This window comes from Salvelinus alpinus, chromosome 23, assembly GCF_045679555.1.
Source record: "Salvelinus alpinus chromosome 23, SLU_Salpinus.1, whole genome shotgun sequence".
In the NCBI taxonomy this organism is placed as follows: domain Eukaryota; kingdom Metazoa; phylum Chordata; class Actinopteri; order Salmoniformes; family Salmonidae; genus Salvelinus; species Salvelinus alpinus.
The window spans coordinates 35,249,033-35,268,129 of NC_092108.1; the positions used below are offsets into that span (position 1 = coordinate 35,249,033).

The 19,097-nt window shown below is 42.3% G+C and overlaps 1 protein-coding gene across 2 annotated transcripts in view; it reads right to left on the reverse strand.

Annotated features, from left to right (window-relative positions):
* Nucleotides 1-16,674, reverse strand: part of LOC139550865 (guanine nucleotide-binding protein G(I)/G(S)/G(O) subunit gamma-12-like) — a 59,230-nt gene extending 42,556 nt beyond the window's left edge. Inside the window, exons 1-2 of one of the 2 annotated variants that reach the window (XM_071362086.1) lie at nt 16,343-16,672; nt 478-553 (exon numbers count right to left, since the gene is read on the reverse strand). The gene's annotated coding sequence lies outside the window, so the exon portion shown is untranslated. Of the gene's footprint in view, nt 1-477; nt 554-16,342 lie in introns of both variants that reach the window. The other variant, XM_071362087.1, reaches the window with a different exon arrangement.
* Nucleotides 16,675-19,097: the final 2,423 nt, after the last annotated feature.

The window sequence follows — 19,097 nt, forward strand, 5'->3', positions numbered from 1 at the left end:
AAGGGTATCAAAATATTTGTCTGCAGCATTGAGGGTCCCCAAGAACACAGGGGCCTCCATCATTCTTAAATGGAATAAGTTTTGGAACCACCAAGACTCTTCCTAGAGCTTGCCGCCCGGCCAAACTGAGCAATCGGGGCAGAAGGGCCTTGGTCAGGGAGGTGAACAGGAACTCGATGGTCACTCTGACAGAGCTATAGAGTTTCTCTGTGGAGATGGGAGAACCTTCCAGAAGGACAACCATCTCTGCAGCACTCCACCAATCAGGCCTTTATGGTAGAGTGGCCAGACAGAAGCCATTCCTCAGTAAAAGGCACACAGGACGATGATGGCGCCGACAGATGGCTGCCTCTCTTCTAGTCCTTAGGAAACTTTGCAGTATTTCATTTTTTATGTATTATTTCTTCCACTTAAATCTTAAGTGTTATTACATACAGCCGGGAAGAACTATTGGATATCAGAGCGACGTCAACTTACCAGCACTACGACCAGGAATACGACTTTCCCGAAGCGGGTCCTTTGTCTACAGTACCCAGGCCGACCCAAAACTACGCTGCAAGAGAAGAGGAAGACATATTATCTCCCAAGAGAATTCTCTTCTGTTATTGTCACAGCCGTGTATATCCCCTCTCAAGCCGATACCACGATGGCCCTCAAGGAACTTCACTGGACTTTATGCAAACTGGAAACCATATATCCTGAGGCTGGATTTATTGTAGCTGGGGACTTTAACAAATCTAATTTGAGAACAAGGCAACCTAAATTCTATCAGCATATTGATTGTAGCACTCGTGAAGGCAATACACTGGATCACTGCTGCTCTAACTTCCGCTATGCATACAAGGCCCTCCCCCGCCCTCTTTTCTGCAAATCTGACCACGACTCCATTTTGCTCCTCCTTTCCTATAGGCAGAAACTCAAACAGGAAGTACCCGTGCTAAGGACTATTCAACGCTGGTCTGACCAATCGGAATCCACGCTTCAAGATTGTTTTGATTACGTGGACTGGGATATGTTCCGGATAGCCTTGTCCATGGCTGTTTTGGTCAGTGATTATTGTCTTATTTCACTGCAGAGCCTCCAGCCCTGCTTAATATGCCTTAGCTAGCCCTTTTGTTCCACCTCCCACACATGTGGTGACCTCACCTGGTTTAAATGGTGTCTCTAGAGACAAAACCTCTCTCATTGTCACTCAAAGTCTAGGTTTACCTCCACTGTATTCACATGCTACCATACCCTTGTCTGTACATTATGCCTTGAATCTATTCTTCCGCGCCCAGAAACTTGCTCATTTTACTCTCTGTTCCGAATGCACTAAACGACCAGTTCTTATAGCCTTTAGCCATACCCTGTAGAGGTCAATCCAGGCCCTGCAGTGTCTAGCTCCACTCCCATTCCCCAGGCGCTCTCATTTGTTGACTTCTGTAACCGTAAAAGCCTTGGTTTCATGCATGTTAACATTAGAAGCCTCCTCCCTAAGTTTGCTTTATTCACTGATTTAATACACTCTGCCAACCCGGATGTCCTAGCCGTGTCTGAATTCTGGCTTAGGAAGGCTACCAAAAATCCTGACATTTCCATCCCTAACTATAACATTTTCCGACAAGATATAACTGCCAAAGGAGGCGGAGTTGCAATCTACTGCAGAGATAGCCTGCAGAGTTCTGTCATACTATCCAGGTCTGTGCCCAAACAATTCGAGCTTCTAATTTTAAAAATTCACTTTTCCAGAAACAAGTCTCTCACTGTTGCCGCTTGTTATTGACCACCTTCAGCCCCCAGCTGTGCCCTGGACACCATATGTGAATTGATTGCCCCCCATCTATTTTCAGAGCTCGTAGTGTTAGGTGACCTAAACTGGGACATGCTTAACACCCTGGCCGTCCTACAATCTAAGCTAGATGCCCTCAATCTCACACAAATTATCAATGAACCTACCAGGTACAACACCAAATCCGTAAACATGGGCACCCTCATAGATATCATCCTGACTAACCTGCCTTCTAAATACACCTCTGCTGTCTTCAACCAGGATGTCAGCGATCACTGCCTCATCGCCTGCGTCCGTAATGGGTCTGGGGTCAAATGAACACCCCTCATCACTGTCAAACACTCCCTAAAACACTTCAGCAAGCAGGCCTTGCTAATTGACCTGGCCCGGGTATCCTGGAAGGATATTGACCTCATTCCGTCAGTAGAGGATGCCTGGTTATTCTTTAAAAGTGCTTTCCTCACCATCTTAAATAAGCATGCCCCATTCAAAAAATGTAGAACCAGGAACAGATATAGCTCTTGGTTCACTCCAGACCTGACTGCCCTTGATCAGCACAAAAACATCCTGTGGCGTTCTGCATTAGCATCGAATAGCCCCCGTGATATGCACATTTTCAGGGAAGTTAGGAACCAATATACTCAGGCAGTTAGGAAAGCAAAGACTAGCTTTTTCAAACAGAAATTTGCATCCTGTAGCACAAACTCCAAAAAGTTCTGGGACACTGTAAAGTCCATGGAGAATAAGAGCACCTCCTCCCAGCTTGCTCCTGCACTGAGGCTAGGAAACACTGTCACCACCATCACTGGTCAACATAGCAGCACCCACCCGTAGCACGCGCTCCAGCAGGTATATTTCACTGGTCACCCCCAAAGCCAATTCCCCCTTTGGCCGCCTTTCCTTCCAGTTCTCTGCTGCCAATGACTGGAACAAATTGCAAAATTCACTGAAGCTGGAGACTCATATTTTCCTCACTAACTTTAAACATCAGCTGTCAGAGCAGCTTACAGATCATTGCACCTGTACATAGCCCATCTGTAAATAGCCCATCCAACTACCTCATCCCCATATTGTTATTTATTTATTTTTGCTCCTTTGCACCCCAGTATCTCTCCTTGCACATTCATCTTCTGCACATCTATCACGCCAGTGTTTATTGCTAAATTGTAATTACTTCGCCACTACGGCCTATTTATTGCCTTACCTCCCTAATCTTACCTCATTTGCACACAGTGTATATATACACTTTTCTATTGTGTTATTGACTGTATGTTTGTTTATTCCATGTGTAACTCTGTGTTGTTGTTTGTGTCGCACTGCTTTGCTTTATCTTGGCCAGGTCGCAGTTGTAAATGAGAACTTGTTCTCAACTGGCCTACCTGGTTAATTAAATAAAGGTGAAATCCATATTTTATTTTTTTTTTTTTTTTTTACTTATGTCGATAAGGTATTTCTGTTTTTTATTAGTAATACATTTGCAAACATTTCTAAATACCTGTTTTCGCTTTGTCATTATGAGGTTTGTGTGTAGATTTATGAAGAATATGTATTATTTAATCAATTTTAGAACAAGTAACAAAATCTGGAAAAAGTCAAGGGGTCTGAATACTTTACGAATGCACCGTAATTGAGCTCCCTTTAAAAGAGGAACACATGGTATGCTCCGGGGGCTCAGAAGCCAAGATAGGGAGACGAAGCCAGCGGTTGGGATCCAAGCTGCCATGCCGCTCTCAAGCAAGGGCGATTTTTAGTGTTTTTATTGAGCTTCATTGTTAAAGTGAAATTAAGGTAAAGAGTATTGGTTGTTGCTTGGCAACTTGGAGAACAACCAGGTAAAGCGCACAGTTTTTATTACATTTCATGCTGTGAACATTCTACATTTAGAGCCTTAATATTTAGTACAGTCATGGCCAAAAGTTTTGAGAATGACACAAATATACATTTTCACAAAGTCTGCTGCCTCAGTTTGCATGATGGGAATTTGCAAATACTCCAGAATGTTATGAAGAGTGATCAGATGAATTGCAATTAATTGCAAAGTCCCTCTTTGCCATCCACATGAACTGAATCCCCAAAAAACATTTCCACTGCATTTCACCCCTGCCACGAAAGGACGGGCTGACATCATGTCAGTGATTCTCTCGTTAACACAGGTGTGAGTGTTGACGAGGACAAGGGTGGAGATCACTCTGTCATGCTGATTGAGTTCGAATAACAGACTGGAAGCTTCAAAAGGAGGGTGGTGCTTGGAATCATTGTTCTTCCTCTGCCATACATGGTTACCTGCAAGTAAACAGGTGCTGTCATCATTGCTTTGCACAACAAGGGCTTCACAGGCATGGATATTGCTGCCAGTAAGATTGCACCTAAATCAACCATTTATCGGATCATCAAGAACTTCAAGGAGAGCGGTTCAATTGCTGTGAAGAAGGCTTCAGGGTGCCCAGAAAAGTCCAGCAAGCGCCAGGACCGTCTCCTAAAGTTGATTCAGCTGCGGGATCGGGGCACCACCAGTACAGAGCTTGCTTAGGAATGGCAGCAGGCAGGTGTGAGTGCATCTGCACGCACAGTGAGTCAAAGACTTTTGGAGGATGGCCTGGTGTCAAGAAGGCCAGCAAAGAAGCCACTTCTCTCCAGGAAAAACATCAGGGACATACTAATATTCTGTAAAAGGTACAGGGATTGGACTGCTGAGGACTGGGGTAAAGTCATTTTCTCTGATGAATCCCCTTTCCGATTGTTTTGGGCATCCGGAAAAAAAAGCTTGTCCGGAGAAGACAAGATGAGCGCTACCATCAGTCCTGTGTCATGCCAACAGTAAAGCATCCTGAGACCATTCATGTGTGGGGTTGCTTCTCAGCCAAAGGAGTGGGCTCACTCACAATTTTGCCTAAGATCACAGCATGAATAAAGAATGGTACCAACACATCCTCAGAGAGAAACTTCTCCCAACCATCCAGGAACAGTTTGGTGACGAACAATGGCTTTTCCAGCATGATGGAGCACCTTGCCATAAGGCAAAAGTGATAACTAAGTGGCTCGGGGAACAATACATCGATATTTTGGGTCCATGGCCAGGAAACTCCCCAGACCTTAATCCCATTGAGAACTTGTGGTCAATCCTCAAGAGACGGGTGGACAAACAAAAACCCACAAATTCTGACAAACTCCAAGCATTGATTATGCAAGAATGGGCTGCCATCAGTCAGGATGTGGCCCAGAAATTAATTGACAGCATGCCAGGGCGGATTGCAGAGGTCTTGAAAAAGAAGGGTCAACACTGCAAATATTGACTGTTTGCATCAACTTCATGTAATTGTCAATAAAAGCCTTTGACACTTATGAAATGCTTGTAATTATACTTCAGTATTCCATAGTAACATCTGACAAAAATATCTAAAGACACTGAAGCAGCAAACTTTGTGGAAATTAATATTTGTGTCATTCTCAAAACTTTTGGCCATGACTGTAGTTGTACTTACGGCTCCTGAGTGGTGCAGCGGTTTAAGGCACTGCATCTCAGTGCTAGAGGCGACACTACAGACAACCTGGTTTGAATCCAGGCTGTATCCCAACTGGCTGTGATTGGGAGACCCATAGGGCGGTGCACAATTAGCCCAGCGTCGTCCGGGTTTGGCCGGTGTAGGCCGTCATTGTAAGTAAGAATTTATTCTTAACTGACTTGCCTAGTTAAATATTTTTTTTTAAATAAATGGTGATTAACTTTAACTTTTGTGTGGCATCCTCACGTTTGCTGTGCTAGTTTGCTGTGTATCCACTGAACCTAACCGGAATGCTGTGTATTCACTAGAAATCTACCATGTGCTGTGCTATACTTATTTAACTTTGTACCCAGTTCAAGTCTACATTGGCTCTGCCCTATCCTGGCAACTTGTGGCGTTAACACTACTTCTAGGCCAGGATTCACAGCAAGGAGGTTCAGAAATCGCATTCATGGTAAACACTGCGCATTTATTTCAGCTCAAACGTAAATTACCTTTCAAAGTCAAGAGCAATGCGTTGCTCTATAATGTGCCTTATATTGAATCCTGGCCCTAGTCTTCCAACATGATGAAGAAGAAGCATTAGAACAGTGACGAGGACACTTGGTCTGAGCCCAGAGCTCCATATCAACCACAGAAGTATGTTGACGTTAGCTTGACATTAGCCTGAGCCGCTCACCGGACGAGAGACTCAACTGTTATGACAGGAGCCACAAATTAAGAAGCAATATTGTATCCCCCTCAGACTGGTTCAACATGTCTGCCTTTAGGGAATGAACATCACACTTCCTGAGATCCTTGGTTTGGATTGGATCCACTGTATCAACCTCAGCGGTTCTAAATCACTATACAAACACTGCCAGATAGCACATTAAGGAAATGGACTGCAGGCTATGTCAAACAGCCACCCTTCACTCTCTCAGCTAGTACTAGTCTTCTCACAATCCCACAAAATGGTGTCAGAGAAGGGATAATTCCTATGGAAAATTTTGCATAGAATGCATAGCCCCTTGTTAATTATCCCTTTCATACCATGGCTATAATTTAACACATTTGCTGGTAGAAATGTGTGTAACATCCACTGAAATAGCTAGGGCTCAAACCACCCAATTTATAAGTCCTTATAAACCATATTGTCTAAGTGGATAGACCATCTTGGCTGAGTTTTCACTGCTTATTGTACCTGTATCTTTGAATTGAATAACAGCAACCTATGGGCTAACTATGTGATCAATAAGGCCAGAGGGAGTATGGTATTATATTTAAGCAATAAGGCCCGAGGGAGTATGGTAGATGGCCAATATACCATGACTAAGGGCTGTTCTTCAGCACGGCGCAACATGTGGTATATTGGCAATATACCACAAACCCCAGAGGTGCCTTATTGCTAATGTAAGTTGGTTACCAACGTACAGTTGAAGTCGGAAGATTACATACACCTTTGCCAAATACATTTAAACTCAGTTTTTCACAATTCCTGTCATTTAATCTGAGTAAAAAGTCCCTGTTTTAGGTCAGTTAGGATCACCACTTTATTTTAAGAATATGAAATGTCAGAATAATAGTAGAGAGAATGATTTATTTCAGCTTTTATTTCTTTCATCACATTCCCAGTGGGTCAGAAGTTTACATACACTCAATTAGTATTTGGTAGCACTGCCTTTCAATTGTTTAACTTGGGTCAAACGTTTCGGGTTGCCTTCCACAATCTTCCCACTATAAGTTTGGCCCATTCCTCCTGACAGAGCTGGTGTAACTGAGTCAGGTTTGTAGGCCTCCTTGCTCGCACACGCTTTTTCAGTTCTGCCCACACATTTTCTATAGGATTGAGGTCAGGGCTCTGTGATGGCCACTCCAATACCTTGACTTTGTTGTCCTTAAGCCATTTTGCCACAACTTTGGAAGTGTGCTTGGGATCATTGTCCATTTGGAAGACCCATTTGCGACCAAGCTTTAACTTCCTGACTGATGTCTTGATGTTGCTTCAATATATCCACATCATTTTCCTTCTCATGATGCCATCTATTTTGTGAATTGCACCAGTCCCTAGTGCAGCAAAGCACCCCCACAACATGATGCTGCCACCCCCGTGCTTCACGGTTGGGATGGTGTTCTTCGGCTTGCAAGCCTCCCCCTTTTTCCTCCAAATATAACAATGGTAATTATGGCCAAACAGTTCTATTTTTGTTTCATTAGACCAGAAGACATTTCTCCAAAAAGTACGATCTTTGTCCCCGTGTGCAGTTGCAAACCGTAGTTTGGCTTTTTTATGGGGGTTTTGGAGCTGTGGCTTCTTCCTTGCTGGCTTTTCAGGTTATGTCGATATAGGACTCGTTTTTACTGTGGATATAGATACTTTTGTACCGGTTTCCTCCAGCATCTTCACAAGGTCCTTTGCTGTTGTTCTGGGATTGTTTTGCACTTTTCGCACCAAAGTACGTTCATCTCTAGGAGACAGAATCCGTCTCCTTCCTGAGTGGTATGATGGCTGCGTGGTCCCATGGTGTTTATACTAGCGTACTATTGTTTGTACAGATGAACGTGGTGCCTTCAGGCATTTGGAAATTGCTCCCAAGGATGAACCAGACTACAATTCTACAAAAAAGGTCTTGGCTGATTTCTTTTGATTTTCCCATGATGTCACGCAAAGAGGAACTGAGTTTGAAGGTAGACCTTGAAATACTTCCACAGGTACACCTCCAATTGACTCAAATTATGAGGCTTCTAAAGCCATGACATAATTTTCTGGAATTTTCCAAGCTGTTTAAAGGCACAGTCAACTTAGTGTATGTAAACTTCTGACCCACTGGGATTGTGATACATTGAATTATAAGTGAAATTATCTGTCTGTAAACAATTGTTGCAAAAATTACTTGTCATGCACAAAGTAGATGTCCTAACCGACTTATCAAAACTATAGTTTGTTAACAAGAAATTTGTGGAGTGGTTTAAAAACGAGTTTTAATGACTCCAACCTAAGTGTATGTAAACTTCCGACTTCAACAGTACTTAGAGTAAAAATAAATGTTTTGTCATACCCTGAATGCTGATTGGCTGAAAGCCGTGGTATTTCAGACCATATACCACGGCTTTCAGCCAATAAGCATTCATGGCTCAAACCATCCAGTTAATAATGATTAATAAGACATCCTCCCTGGGTTTGGACAAGCAATCAGTTATCATTGGCGCTACCCTCAGTATCCACAGCTGCTCACCTCCCTCGGATGCATTCAAAAGGCCAGGCTATGAGTGCCCAGGGATTGATCTGAGCTTCCCATAGACTGCCTTAAATTAAATGAAAATACTATTGTTTCATATCAGCTGTGTGTGTGTGTGTGTGTGCGGCGTCAGTGCATGTGTAAATTCAATGAGAACCATTCCTTCACCATAAGTACAGTTCGTGAAAGAGAGGGAGAGAGAGCACCAGGTGGAAGACAAAGCTCGTCCACTGAAAAGGTCTCTGCATGGGACAGCTTCTACATGGCAACCACTCACGTGGTCACGGCGACGGCACGTGGCACAATGCTGCATGCATCCAAAAAATAACCCCTTTTCATATCCCTCTGTTCTTTGTTGTCTTCTCATCCATCCTCTCATCCCCCTTCCAACGGACATCTTAGAATTACTTTTGAAGGGTATTTTAAACTGAACAAAAATAGAAATGCAACATGTAAAGTGTTGGTCCCATGTTTCATGAGCTGAAATAAAAGATCACAGAATTTTACATACGCACAAAAAGCTTAACTGATTTTCTTATATGAACTGTAACTCAGCCAGAACCAGAACCAGCCAATCAGAATTTGTTTTTCCCCACAGAAGGTCTTTATTACAGACAAAAATACTCCTCGGCACTCCCTCAGACTGATGTGGAGGTCCTGGGGTGGCGTGGTTACATGTGGTCTGCGATTGTGAGGCCGGTTGGACGTACTGCCAAATTCTCTAAAACGACGTTGGGCGGCTTTTGGTAGAGACATTAAATTCTCTGGCAACAGCTCTGGAGGACGCTTCTTCAAGACTGTGTTGTGTGACACAACTGCACATTTTAGAGTGGCCTTTTATTGTCCCCAGCACAAGGTGCACCTGTGTAATGATCATGCTGTTTAATCAGCTTCTTGATAAGCCACACCTGTCAGGTGGGTGAATTATCTTGGCAAATTAGCAATACTCACAAACAGGGACGTACACAAATTTGTGCACAAACTTTGAGAGAAATAAGCTTTTTATGCATATGGAACATTTCTGGGCCATTTTATTTCAGCTCATGAAACATGGGACCAACACTTTACATGTTGCTTTTATATTTTTGTTCAGTGTAGAATGCATGACCAAAACTGCATGACCAAAACGGAGTATTTCCCATGTAGCTGATGGAAATAGCGAGAGAAATTGTTAGAAAGGAAGGGAGGAAGAATACATTACACTAGACAGTGTCACACAGGGCTTATAAGGACGAAACACAACATGTTACAAAACGCCGGAGATGATGGCTTCTACCCATCTCAGATAGTTGCTACGACAACCCCTCAGTTAGTGCAGCACACGTTTGGTCCTCATTCAAATCAGATTAACATATCAGTCCAGACACACTTCCTGCATCCTGCAGAGAGGAAGATGTGTTAATCGATTACATGTCATTTCCTGTGAAGTAATATGTACTTCTTTATAAAATCGAGGGAGGGGGGAGGCTAAAAAGAAACAACTCTCAGAGCACAAAGGTTGTTATAACACAATTTTGTCTGTAAAATATTACCCTGTTGGTGCATTGATTCCTTAGGCATTGATACTGTATCTGTGACCGACAGATGCATATCTGTATTCCCAGTCATGTGAAATCTATAGATAAGGCCCTACTCAATGTATTTGAATTGACTGATTTCCTTAGGCAAATCTATCGTTTTGGGTGAGACGAAATGTGACTCTGGATTCGCAAGCACTAATAAAGGCGAATAATCTGTTGTTGGATTTATTGAATTGAAATGATCATTTTTAAACTTAAACTTTAAACTCAACTGAAAAGGTGCTATTGATGTTTCACTGTTGTGTCAATGTGATTTGTGTGTGATGACAAAGGGCTTAGTTCCACATTACGTCCACAAATAAGTTTTATTTGTATTAGTGCATTATGATATTGTCTTGGGGACAACAGTTGACGGATTGCATTAGGCTGTGGAGTGAGCAGTCACATCCTCTGACTAATACTAGATACGTGATAGATTTAAATACTAAGAAGGTTAATCAATCACCCACATAAACGTGGACTAACTGGAAGAGAGGAAGTGAGTTAGAGAGAGTGTGTTCACACACGTTTGGATCACTGGCAAGACTGTTAGTCTTAAACTGTATCAACAAGAACTTGAGGCCTCGCAAGCAGAACACACACAAACAACCGAGCAAAGATCGCATGGCATCCATTGCAGTATGAAGAAACATAGCCTAACCCTAAACAATGTTTAATTCTCTAAGCTCGGCCTTCCTCATACACAAACCTGAGAGTTTCAGCCCAAAACGGGAAGGAAGGAAGACAGAATAGTTTCAAAATGAAATTACTACTACTAGTTACAAAATGAAATTACTACTACTAGTTTCAAAATGAAATTACTACTACTAGTTTCAAAATGAAATTACTACTACTAGTTTCAAAATGAAATTACTACTACTAGTTTCAAAATGAAATTACTACTACTAGTTTCAAAATGAAATTACTACTACTAGTTTCAAAATGAAATTACTACTACTAGTTTCAAAATGAAATTACTAATAGTTTTAAAATGAAAGCTACAATGAAAGCTCATGTATGTGTATGTAGTCATAAATACCTAAAATTGGAAGTTACAGGACATTCTTAGAATGACAATGAACCATTCTTAGAATAATTGTTTTAGCAGTAACTGGACCGATATTCCAAGAACAGGCTGGGGAGCCTTATGACCAGACCAGACATGGTTTGACTAGACAGCCTTCCCTGAAGAGCGCCCTCATTCATAGAAAAACAATTATGCCAGCAGCAATGCCAACAGCTACAGTTCCTGATTGAGGGTCAAGATAAGATCCTCTAATCTTGTGGGTCTTTTTCTGGCCACAGATGAGCACATGAAGAGTTTATTTCAAAAACACTATATGCACCAATTTTCCAGAAATTTATATTTATGGTTACTTTATGTGTGTGTAAAATATGAATGTGTTTTGATGCAAAATGCTATATATCCATTGTTTACCTGGAATGGAATGTTCTTATCCTGTATATTTAAAAATACAGGATTTTCATCGAAAACCAGATGTTATAGTGAAACGTAAATTCTGGTCTTCATTTTGAGAGTTCGTTGCAAAAGTTATATATTTTGGTATTTTTTTGTAAATCTGTCTATTTCCCCCTAGCGGTTCAAATCAGGTGCCTCTATGTCCTCTCAAGGAAGGGGTTCGGTATGAAATACACTACCTTCTAGATGTGCTGGGTGGTACCACCTCAAGGGTGGGGTTCGGTATGAAATACACTACCTTCTAGATGTGCTGGGTGGTACCACCTCAAGGAAGGGGTTCGGTATGAAATACACTACCTTCTAGATGTGCTGGGTGGTACCACCTCAAGGAAGGGGTTCGGTATGAAATACACTACCTTCTAGATGTGCTGGGTGGTACCACCTCAAGGAAGGGGTTCGGTATGAAATACACTACCTTCTAGATGTGCTGGGTGGTACCACCTCAAGGAAGGGGTTCGGTATGAAATACACTACCTTCTAGATGTGCTGGGTGGTACCACCTCAAGGGAGGGGTTCGGTATGAAATACACTACCTTCTAGATGTGCTGGGTGGTACCACCTCAAGGAAGGGGTTCGGTATGAAATACACTACCTTCTAGATGTGCTGGGTGGTACCACCTCAAGGAAGGGGTTCGGTATGAAATACACTACCTTCTAGATGTGCTGGGTGGTACCACCTCAAGGAAGGGGTTCGGTATGAAATACACTACCTTCTAGATGTGCTGGGTGGTACCACCTCAAGGGAGGGGTTCGGTATGAAATACACTACCTTCTAGATGTGCTGGGTGGTACCACCTCAAGGGAGGGGTTCGGTATGAAATACACTACCTTCTAGATGTGCTGGGTGGTACCACCTCAAGGAAGGGGTTCGGTATGAAATACACTACCTTCTAGATGTGCTGGGTGGTACCACCTCAAGGAAGGGGTTCGGTATGAAATACACTACCTTCTAGATGTGCTGGGTGGTACCACCTCAAGGGTGGGGTTCGGTATGAAATACACTACCTTCTAGATGTGCTGGGTGGTACCACCTCAAGGAAGGGGTTCAGTATGAAATACACTACCTTCTAGATGTGCTGGGTGGTACCACCTCAAGGCTTACTCAAGGCTCCAGAGTGGCGCAGCGGTCTAAGGCACTGCATCTCAGTGCTTGAAGTGTCACTACAGACACCCTGGTTTGAATCCAAGCTGTATCACAACCGGCTGTGATTGGGAGTCCCACAATTGGCCAACCACCCTCCAGGTTTGGCCGGTGTAGGCCGTCATTGTAAATAAGAATTTGTTCTTAACTGACTTGCCTAGTTAAATAAAGGTTAAATAAAAAATATATACAGTTGAAGTCGGAAGTTTACAAACACTTATGTTGGAATCATTAAAACTCGTTTTTCAACCACTCCACACTCCACAAATAATTTTTACAGACAGATTATTTCACTTACAATTCACTGTATCACAATTCCAGTGGGTCAGAAGTTTACATACACTAAGTTGACTGTGCCTTTCAACAGCTTGGAAAATTCCATAAAATGATGTCATGGCTTTAGAAGCTTCTGACAGGCTAATTGACATCATTTGAGTCAATTGGAGGTGTACCTATGGATGTATTTCAAGGCCTACCTTCAAACTCAGTGCCTCTTTGCTTGACATCATGGGAAAATCTAAAGAAATCAGCCAAGACCTCAGAAAAAAAGAAATTGTAGACCTCCACAAGTCTGGTTCATCCTTGGGAGAAATTTCCAAACGCCTGAAGGTACCACGCTCGTCTGTACAAACAATAGTACGCAAGTATAAACACCATGGGACCACGCAGCCGTCATCTCGCTCAGGAAGGAGACGCGTTCTGTCTCCTAGAGATGAACGTACTTTGGTGCGAAAAGTGCAAATCAATCCCAGAACAACAGCAAAGGACCTTGTGAAGATGCTGGAGGAAACCGGTACAAAAGTATCTATATCCACAGTAAAACGAGTCCTATATCGACGTAACCTTAAAAGCCGCTCAGCAAGGAAGAAGCCACTGCTCCAAAACCCCCATAAAAAAAGCCAGACTACGGTTTGCAACTGCACATGGGGACAAAGATCATACTTTTTGGAGAAATGTACTCTGGTCTGATGAAACAAAAATAGAACTGTTTGGTCATAATGACCATTGTTATGTTTGGAGGAAAAAGGGGGAGGCTTGCAAGCCGAAGAACACCATCCCAACCGTGAAGCACAGGTCAGGAACCGTGAAGCACAGCATCATGTTGTGGGGGTGCTTTGCTGCACTAGGGACTGGTGCACTTCACAAAATAGATGGCATCATGAGGAATTAAAATGATGTGGATATATTGAAGCAATATCTCAAGACATCAGTCAGGAAGTTAAAGCTTAGTCACAAATGGGTCTTCCAAATGGACAATGACCCCAAGCATACTTCCAAAGTTGTGGCAAAATGGCTTAAGGACAACAAAGTCAAGGTATTGGAGTGGCCATCACAAAGCCCTGACCTCAATCCTATAGACAATTTGTGGGCAGAACTGAAAAAGTTCTCAGTTACACTCAGTTACACCAGCAGTCAGGAGGAATGGGCCAAAATTCCCCCAACATATTGTGGGAAGCTTGTGGAAGGCTACCCGAAACGTTTGACCCAAGTTAAACAATTGAAAGGCAGTGCTACCAAATACTAATTGAGTGTATGTAAACTTCTGACCCACTGGGAATGTGATGAAAGAAATAAAATCAGAAATAAATAATTTTCTCTACTATTATTCTGACATTTCATATTCTTAAAATAAAGTGGTGATCCTAACTGACCGAAGACAGGGACTTTTTACTCAGATTAAATGTCAAGAATTGTGAAAAACTGAGTTTAAATGTATTTGGCTAAGGTGTATGTAAACTTCTGACTTCAAATGTACATGTCTGTCATTGAACAACCCCATGCCATGAGTAGATGAGAAAAAAACAAACCAGTCTCTTTCATAAGTTCTTTAAAGAAAAAAATCTAATTTACTAACATTTCTGAAAATGGATAAATAGCGTTTTGGAATGAAACTCTTCACATTGTTCTACACATGTCCTCCTCGAGAGAGAATCTGTCGGGTGTGATTACAGATGACACTGATGTGTTGGTCTCATTGGTCTTCTGGCACAGAGTGAGAGGATATAGTGTATAGCTATACATCCTCAACTTAAACACTGATCAATGCCGTGCCTGTGTTCACTCTTTGATGGGCGAGAGAACACATACTGGGTTATTGTCTGTGTATAAACGCCTTGGCAGAGGAGCTCCAGTGCTGGCCATAATTCAGCTGCATCATCTATCTCAGAGTCCAACCTGGTCTCAGAGCATTTCGTATTATTCTGTATGTAAATCTGAGACACTCCATTTAGTATGATATGGTATGTATTAATTTGTGGATGTCTATCACCCATTTCGTATGATATCTTACGAATTACAATTCGTATTATATGTTAAGAATTTGCAAACGTATAATATTTTATGAATTTGAAAAACGTATGATACAGTATGTTAAGAATTCACGCTAGGTGGCTAACGTTGCCTAGCTGGCTAACATTAGCTAGGCTAGGGTTTAGGCTTAAAGTTGAGTTCAGGAGTTAGGTTAACCGGTTAGGGTTATCTAAAAGGGTTAAAGTTCGGGGAAGGGTGAGCTAACAATGAAAGTAGTTGCAAAGTAGCTAAAAATTAGAAAGTAGCTGAAAAGTTGTTAATTACCTAAAATGCTAAAGTTGTCCATATGAGATTTGAACTTGCATGTTTGTGTTATACGCCCACTCATCCACCCCGACCAGCCGTCCTATTTCCTTTTTGCCATAAATAACCATCTGTCTTATGTAACCATACCAAATGTAACATATCATACTAATTTCAGAGGCTCCCATTTACCTTTACTATGTTACGTCTCGTCTATGAGACCAGGCTGCAAAGTCAGTGCTGTTGTTGATGATGAGAAAATACACATTGGACAGAACTGAGCTCACAGGTCTGTCAAACTTACCATAGGAAGCCAAGAACATGCAATCGTGCACTTTTTTAATGGGTTAAAAATGTGGAATTCGTCATAGAGCTGTCATGTGCCATGTTTGCCGACTAAACTCAACTCCACGATTAATGATGTTGTTGAGCTGCAACTAGTGTGTGCGGACTGTAATTGGACAACATTGCATGCTATTCTTTGGGTGCTGAAATCCATAGTAATCGATTAAAAAAGTGTATGTGATGTCGGAGCTCCAGTCCGCCCAGACTAGCCGCTGCTCAATTCCATCGTAACTCTTGGAGTTGAATTTAGTCGACTAATGCCATGTAATGGTTGCTCGGCTAACTGGTTTACTACAGTAGGCTATGTATTGCCTTTTCACAAGAGCGCTGATGATCTACTGTATGCATATGATTAACAATGTTTCGCTAACAAGTCGACCCGCATGGTCTGTCGATAGACGAATTGGAAAGATACACTGTACATTGTGCGGTTCCTATTACACAATTAGACTATTGCAATTCGTTCTTGGTCAGAAGTGCGATTACTGTCGACACCCAAAATCATAGCATGCCATTCTCACGGCAATAACTATTATGCGCATATTACGCACGCTACAAATGTGACACAATATGTCTGAATGCACGCATAATTGGCAACAATGTCAATATTTTATGTTGTCAATATGGGTGACGCAGGAGTACAAATGAAGACTAACATTTGAATGGCAACAGTTATCTTTCTGAACGTTTTGTAGCGCGTAAAACTGTGAATGTTATAGGCCTATTGATAAACCCTTATGACTTCCAAGGTAGACTGACACGACACACTTACCTGGCCAGGACAATGTACAGGCTCCGTGTCGCTTACTGTAACCGTCACCAACTAAGAGGAGACCTCCCTCAGTAACAGCCCTCTATTGGGACAGCTATGAAAAGCAGATCAAACGACGGTCTTTGGGAATGCCAACTGGTGCCACTTTCACTTTGACACTGTGTTGGCTGTCGCTTATAGTCAATATCGTTAACTTTTCATTTTCTCCACCTACTTGCGCGTAGGACTACGCTCTCCTCCGCGTCGCGAGGAAAACAAACGAACCGAGACGGGTGGAGAAATGGAGATTCACAGAATAGTGGGAAGGAACATAGCGGATGTCTGAGAATGTTATGTTTTGCGGTCTCTGCTCCTTTATTTATTGCCGCCTCCTAGGCGCCCTCTGTCTGTGCAATAGCGTTTCTTACACAAACAGTATTTACTAAGGCTTTAGAGAGCAATAGCGTCTTTTTTAAGCACAATGGCTGGTTGGAATCTTATTTATAAGGCTAATGGCAACTACATCTACATGTCCAAAGATCCAATCAACCATAGACAAATGATAGTACACCTAGCTTCACGTTAAAATGATGTCCTTTGGGCAAATCAGATGTCAATGTAGCCTACATAAACCCAATCTTACTCCTGGCGAATTTACTTTCACATACAGCTTGTGTAAGAAAAGTTGAGTTACTTTAAAATATTAAATGCTATTTAGGTAGTGTACGAAAATGAGTATGGAAGCTGATCAATAACTAAATGTGTTTGACATGATAGCTCAGCTGAATCAAACAATTTGTTTCCAAGGCTAAGCAGGGTACATAAGAGTTAGGCTACTGGATGGTCAACTTCTCACAAAAGTGCATTACCCCTCATATACCAGAAGGAGTCACTGTTCAGGCAGGAATCATTAGACTGTGGCTCCACATTTTATTTCAATATACCTCTATTCAGGTTGATCGCATGACATTTATTCAAACATACCATTTTACTATCAACATTGAAACAAGGTCAAATAACATGTCTAATCAAATATGAAATTCAACATAAATACATTTCAACTACTCAACGGACAGTTTATTAGGTACACCCATTTAGCATCAGGTCGGAACCGCCTTTGCCTCCAGAACAGCCTGGACTATTCGGGGCATTCTACAAGGTGTCGGGAACTTTCCACGGGGATGTTGGTGTGACCAGTGTAGATTCCCTCTGCGAACGTATTCAGACCCCTTGACTTTTTCCACATTTTGTTATGTGGAAAAAGTCACATAACAATTCTAAAATGGATTAAATAAATGTTTTTCCTCATCAATCTACACTCAATACCCCGTAATGACAAAGTGAGAACAGTTTATCAAAATCTTTGCAAATTTATGACAAATAAAAAACAGAAATACCTTATTTACATAACTATTCAGACCCTTTGCTATGAGACTCGAAATTGAGCTCAGGTGCATCCTTTTTCCATTGATCATCCTTGAGATGTTTGTACAACTTGATTGGAGTCCACCTGTGGTCAATTCAATTTATTGGACATGATTTGGAAAGGCACACACCTGTCCCACAGATGACAGTGCATATCAGAGCAAAAACCAAGCCATGAGGAATTGTCCGTAGAAATCCAAGACAGGATTGTTTCGAGGCACCAATCTGGGGAAGCGTACCAAAAAATATCTGCAGCCTTGAAGGTCCCCAAGAACACAGTGGCTTCCATCATTCTTAAATGGAAGACGTTTGGAACCACCAAGACTCTTCCTAGAGCTGTCCGCCCGGGAGAAAAGCCTTGGTCAGGGAGGTGGCCAAGAACCCGATGGTCACTCTGACAGAGTTCCAGAGTTCCTCTGTGGAGATGGGAGAACCTTCCAGAAGAACAAACATCTCTACAGCACTCCACCAATCAGGCCTTTAAGGTAGAGTGGCCAGACTGAAGCAACTCCTCAGTAAAAGTCACATGACAGCCCGCTTGGAGTTTGCCAAAAGGCACCTTAAAGACTCTCAGACCATGAGAAACAAGATTCTCTGGTCTGATGAAACCAAGATTGAACTCTTTGGCATGAATACCAAGCTTCACATCTGGAGGAAACATGGCATCATCCCTATGGTGAAGCATGGTTTGGCAGCATTATGCTGTGGGGATGTTTTTCAGCGGCAGGGACTGGGAAACTAGTCAGGCTCGAGGGAAAGATGAACGGAGCAAAGTCCAGAGAGATCCTTGATGAAAACCTGTTCCAGAGCGCACAGGACCTCAGACTGGGGTGAAGGTTCACCTTCCAACAGGACAACAACCCTAAGCACACAGCCAAGACAATGCAGGAGTGGCTTCGGGACAAGTCTCTGAATGTCCTTGAGTGACCCAGCGAGAGTCCGGATTTGAACCCGATCAAACATCTCTGGAAAGACCTGAAAATAGCTGTGCAGCAACGCTCCCCATCCAAACTGACAGAGCTTGAGAGGATCTGCAGAGAAGAATGGGAGAAAATCCCCAAATACAGGTGTGCCAAGCTTGTAGCCTCATACCCAAGAAGACTGAAGGCTGTAATCGCTGCTAAAGGTGCTTCAGCAAGGTACTGAGTAAAGGTTCTGAATACTTATGTAATTGTGTATTTCCATTTTTTATAAATTAGCACCATTTCTAAAAACCTCTTGTAATGGAATTTCAATGTTTGTGATTTTCTTATAACTAATGTCTGTGTCCTATTCATGTGCTGTTATATAAACCAATTTCTGTGTTCATGCAAGTGGCTGACTGTACAAATCCTCACTATCAGTATCTGCA